Genomic DNA, 6,254 nt, shown 5'->3' with positions numbered 1-6,254 from the left:
TCTTACTCAGTGGGAAACAAGTAGTTTATAGTGGTAATTGTAAAGGGCATTTTACATTGAATCAATTAAATGAAAATCTTTTAAGCCCTTTTTAAAAAGAGACCTTTTTAAGTTAACAGGTGATTTTAATTGGAACCATGGGACTTGCATCACGGGAGGTGGGTTGGGTTTTTTTGTTGAGATTTTTTTTTGGAAGCATTCAATATAGGGGAAAATCGATACACTTCCATCAGCATTTGAACTCCTAGAGTCTTGCAAGTTGAATAGTGCAACTAAGCAAGAATTACAGTTTGCTCTGGTTTTGTGTGGCTTTTTCTAGCAATTAAATGTCTCCATCATAACTCCTTAATTGTGAAAGGTACAGGAGAATTTATCAAGACTGAGTTACCTTAGGATAATTATTTTTAGTCAGAATTGTCTGCCGTAACCTACTATAAAATACCATGCATTTTTAGAGATAAATTACCTTTAGAGAAGATGTCAAACATCCCAGCTGACACAATCAAAAGCAGTAATTGCATGTGAGCAGCATTTTACTTTTAAATTCCTTTTCTTACTTCGTCACAACCATAAAGGATGCTCTGCAAAATTATCAGCAGCAGGCAATGCCTGTGAGCCCGAGGGACTAACGCCACAAGCAAAAAACCTTCCCTCAAACGCAAATGACACTTTCAGCAGTCGCCTTTTAGAGCTGGTGAATCCCTTCGCTTCCCATTGCTCTGTACTTCGTCAAATCTAGCACTATCTGCCCTGCAAAGCTGCAAGGTGTGATCCAGGAACACCAGCTACCTACCTGGGAGGAGGCTAGGGAAAACCAGGGGGAGGAATTAACACATGGTCCCCAGGTAAAGACTTGGAAGTGGCTCACTCCATGGAGCCCGGGAGGCAGACATTAACTGGGTTAACCTGTGGATCCTTTCTAACCGACAAATAAACTTCAGCCTTTGAGTCTCATCTCCTAAAAGCCAAAGGGCAATATCTAGTGTATCTAGATATGTCCCTGTATCAACAGGGACAGCTCAGATCCAGGGGCAGGCAGAGAGCTCCCGGAGGGGGAGGAAGGTTTGCAGACCTGCAGGGAGGGTAAAACAGGGGTGGCAGAAAAAGCAGCAAATGCATCACACAACCTACCTGTGGATTCTTCGCAGCCAGTTAAACGAAAGCTCATCCCTTACACAAAAACAACTAAGTCTTTGAAGGTGCTCCCTTTTGCTAGCTTTAAACAGCTACGGCCCATGAATTTAAATGGGTCCATTAAAGTACCAGCAGAGGAACCAGTACCAGAGCTGGAGGCTGCTCAGTGGAGAAAGGCGATGCAGTACACAGGGAGAAAGCTCGTCTTGTAGCTGGGGGAAGGAGCTGGCAGAGAAAACTCTGGTCCTGTAATGACTTTCACTGGCCAGGCAGACACTCAGGGCAGGGGGGGAAGCACGGGTTTGCTCCCTGGCTTTGGGTGGAAGAAAAACGTCAAAGGGGAACTGAGAAGTTCCCCAGGGGAATACACAGAGGGAGAGAGCAAGTGCAGCCGGGCTTGCCCAGCAGAGCTGGCCACCTTCACGCAGCAGGAGTGTCAGCAGCTCCTGGGATTTCACTGTGATCTTTGCAAGAGAGAGTGCGTTCCTTAAGGCAACCCTGGAGTTACATCCTGATGTTATCTCGAACAAATAAAAATGTGCAAGTCTCTGAAAGAAGCATTCAGGCCTCCTGGGTGTGGAAAAAAGCCTGGAGAAATGGCCTGGCTGAATGCTAGGAGGAGTTCAAGGAGGCACAGCGCCAGGGATGGGTTCCATCCCGCGGTTCCACCCTCCCCTCCCTCCCTGAACTGTAGGATTGAGAAAAGAGGCCGGCAAGGCTGAAGGCATCAGGCATTGCCATGAGTTTATTTACTTTACAGAAGTGTTCAGGTCACAGGAAACATGAAAGCCCTCCCCCCCCCCAAGTATCAAACCAGCACGTATCTCCTGCCTGCTTGCCCCCGTGGAGCTGAAGCCTCTTTTCAAGCAGCCAGGAGCTGGCATGTTTCAGAGACAGCTTTAGCAGGCACTAAAACACCCTGACCAACTGTCCGGGGTGGCTTTGTAGCCCTCCCGCCCTCCCCTGACCCTGCAGTGACTTTCTTGCACTTGCACACATAGTACTCCCAAACTGGTGAGCGATTGAGCGGCTCCAGAGAGCCGGCAAATGCCTTCCACAGCCCAGCAGGGTAGGTGGGGAAACTGAGGCACGGCCGGTGAATCACTGCACAGAGGGGAGAAGGCAGCAATCCAGCCTCCGCATCTTCGGCGTCGCGCCCACCCGTCCTCCGTGGAATTGATGTGCTTCTGCCGTGCACTAAGTCATTAGTCTGTGGCTTGGCTGAGTGTAAAGTTATGGAGCGGGAGATCCAATCACAGGCACAACTCCGGTTGTGCTACAGGCCTATTTGAAAGGGTAAGTGTTCTGCATTTTTTTTCGTGCCTGCAACAATCTAGACAAATAGGCTTTTAAATTAAGCAGTGATTTGGAATATAAGTGAGTGCATTTAAGCTGCTAAGAGATGGAAAGATCCTAATGGCTGAAATATTTGTCATATCACAAATAAACTGGCTGTATCGGGAGCTACTAATATAACTAATTTTTACCAAATCCTTCACTGCTCTGTGATAGAAAATGAGGTCAGCATAGGTTGAGGCAACATAAAATGAGCAGCTGCCAGAAGGCAGCACAGAATACTGATAAAGGACTCTGCAGAAACTGTATCGCCCGCCCACAGAAAAAAGGAATCAGTTTGTTCAAATTAAGATATAGCTTTTCCAGAGCATCCAGGGTTTTAATGAAAAGGTGCCAACAAATATAGGCTTTCAGTGGATCCCGAATACAAATGCATACGGGGGTACTTCCTCAAAGCCTCCCTATCCCCCTAGACCTGGGCTCACCCAGTTTTTCCACATTTTACTCACAAGGTCTGTGTGACTTTTGAAAGGCACTTGGGTGTCAGAGAGGGCTGGAGCGTGCCCTGGTGCAGCCGATGAGAGTCCCTGGGATTTCTACAGTTCCTTTGATTCCTGTGGGGCTTTCCACTTACAGGAATTAAACCCTGGCTTAATCCGCCACTCACAAGGAGGAAAAGTGAAATGAAGAGGAATTCAGAGGACTTGGCCCACTTTAATAGAAAAAAAAGCCCACAGAGGTAGTGCCAGGAACAGCTCTTGCACCTCTACAGGTTCAGGAACCAAGAGCAGCTCCCCCAGATCACCTTGTTTCTGCCATGACCCCGTGCAATCCTGTCACACCGGTACAAAGTGCTCTAAGCTGCCACATCGAGGATAACACGCCCGGGGAAGAGAAGCAAATGCTCAGTGTCAGCGATGCAGCGACAGGCTGTGTTTTGCCTACCATGCTTTTAAGGCTGCCTCAAACATTTGGGACCAAGTGGGATGCAGCCATACTCTGATCACATGAGAAAAACAACATAATTGTTTTCATTCTCGTTAAAAAAAAAAAATCAGCAACACTTTGGAAGGGGAATTTCCTCCCTCCTTTACAGGCATGAACAGCCTGTCTTTGAATAAGGGGAAGATTTTGGTCGTAATAATTGGCCCTTTTCATCCCTAAACCCCAAATGAGTGAAAAAAAAAAGTAACTCCATTAGTCAAATGGGAAATTGAGGCATGGGGAAACTGAGGCACGGAATGTCTTCCACAAGGGAAGAGATTGAGAGTCTTCTCCCCCGAGACAGGGCTGGCAGTATAAAGCAGATTTTCTAGCTTTCCTAGCTTCCCTACCAGCAAGCTGGGAGTGACTCCACCATGGCAAAAACAGGTCAGAGAGGGGACCAGGGCGTCCAGTTATTATTTGGGATGATCTGTTAGCGCAGGCTCACTCCGATATAATCCCATCTCCCTGTGCCACGTGAGAGGCCAGCGCCGCTGAGAGCGGCTCTCCTGGGATCAATACACAGAGAGCCTTGGCAGGGGAACAGCGACCACTCGGGAGCATCGGACAATTTAAGAAAAATAACATCAACATGGATTAGCAATAAAACTTAAAGCTCGCTGCATTTCCTAAATGGAATGGTAGAAAGGTTCATATTTGATAACCATTAAATGGTTTAATGAAATAATTATAACCCAGACTCCTGAGCCTGGCCACAATCAATAACTATGAGCTCTAAGCAACAGCATGATCCAAGTTCTGCCATTTTCACAGTGCTCCCCAGCAGGCAGAGTGTGCGACTATAAATGCAATTGACAGTAAAGTTGCATTAAAACATCCCCATCAAGGGCAATAATAGATTAAAGGCTACTGAGGCGCTGCAGTTGGCTGGTCAATATGCTTTATTTTCTGCATCACCCCCAATTTTGCCACCCTCCCGCGTACTATTAGTGGGAGTCGATTTGCTGTCACTGACTAGCCCTGGCAAAAGATGCATTAATGCATGCTCACAAAAGCAGTGCGCATGGCATTATCACTTCACTCGCTTTCAAATTACAGCCTAATGCTGTCTCCAGGCAGCTTGTGACACGTTAACACTATGTGCGATTTGTTGGTATCGGGCTAAATATTTCATGTCTAAAGATTTCATCAGAGATTTGATGACAGAAATAAACTACCGCCCGGTGGGAAATCACTCCGAATAATAGAATTAGGCGTTGTTGGAAAATCGACAGAAAAGGGATGATGATGTGGGATAGCGGAATAAGAGCAGAAAAAGCATGAGGGGAGCAGGAGGGCTGAGCAGAGGGCTGCTGAGTACCCATTTGTCTGCTAACTAAAGGCAGTGTTACTACTAAATCCAGTGACGGGGCAGAGATTGCAAATCGGGTGATTGTATGTACCTTGCTCCCAGATACCAGGCTTAGGTGCTCTGTTGCTGCTTTTAAATGTCAAAGAATCCCACATGACACATTAATCACAGGCGGATATGCCCAGTTTTGCTTTATTTTCTGCCAAATCTCATAAACCAGCCCAATAACATCCTTTGCATCCCTCCACCACAGGCTGTATTGTCCTTCAGAGCTAGTGGAAAGGGCCTTGAAAACTGAAGGCATCAACTGATGTGAGGAAGAGCAGGGCAAGCAGCGGCAGAGCAGCCCGCCCTGCCGCGGGGCTCCAGGCTGACCCCCAGAAAGCGCACTCGGGGCAGGAACGGGGGGACCCCACGAACTTGCCCACAGCCGCTGCTCAGACAGTGCTCTGCACGGGGAGCGTGGGCTACGCAGCCCTTTGCGTTGCAGGACCCGGGGGGTCCCACCTGAGCGGCCAGTCCTCCACCCCGTGTGCCACACAGCCCAGACGGCCGCTGCCGCTTCCCGGCCAGGCACCCCGACGGGGCTGGGCAGCCCTGGCTTCGCAGCCTGGCTGCCTCGCTGCTAGCAAAAGCCTTTATTCAATGCTGACTTGGGTGCAGAGCTCAAAGGCAGCAAACCTATTAATCCTTGCTTGTTCAAGGCCCCTGGACCTCTGCATTGACTAACCTCCTCCAGCAAGCACTCCTGTCTTTCAGCCTGAACAGAACAGCCACGGAGTCAATCGTGTGATGAAAAAACAGGCACTTGACCAGAGAGAGGAGACAAATACTGAGGCTCAGCAGCGAGCAGGCCGCGTGGTCTCCTGATTTAGCTGCATTTTGCCTTTACAGCAAGCCCTTCTATACTGGCAATTTCAAATCACAGCTTTGATTCATGCCCTTTCCTTACATCCAGCTGTTGCCACCCACCACTGAACACCCAGCTCTCACTTTTCCTGTGCTGTTTTTATTATTTTCTTTTTTTGTGCATGGGTTCCTAAGGATTATCTGAAAGAGTTAACAGCACCTTTGCAGTTGTTGGGGGTTAGGGAGTTCCCTCTTCTCCAAGGTAAAAAAGTCAAGCACAGCTTGGTTAATTATCCTTAAGGCTACTGCAGATTATAAACCTGGGTTTACTTGTGAAACATGAATGTTTAACCCCAAAAAACTGTCTTTCAATAATGCTTTCTTCTTCAAGAAACTGTGAAAGCTTCTTCAAAGCTCCCTTTCTTTGCATTTTGCAGTATGCGTAGGAAATAAACCAAGTCTGACTCCCAGAGCAAACACAGGTTTCCCTGCCTCAATAGCAGAGTACTTAAAGTTTTATTATAAAAGCTGCACAAGGAACCCAGAGCTTTTTTCTTACCTCTGCTGCTGGACTCCCTGTGTAATCCTTAGGCTGTGGTTTTCCAAGAAGCTGAATTAGGTGCTTGAACGGGGCTGACAGGGCTGCTTGGAAAATCAGCCTGACTCGGCTCTACTCTTC

The sequence above is a fragment of the Pygoscelis adeliae genome, unplaced genomic scaffold, assembly GCF_000699105.1.
Source record: "Pygoscelis adeliae isolate BGI_AS28 unplaced genomic scaffold, ASM69910v1 Scaffold151, whole genome shotgun sequence".
Lineage (NCBI taxonomy): Eukaryota > Metazoa > Chordata > Aves > Sphenisciformes > Spheniscidae > Pygoscelis > Pygoscelis adeliae.
The sequence above is the reverse complement of the archived record's forward strand: the minus strand, read 5'-3'. Positions refer to the sequence as shown.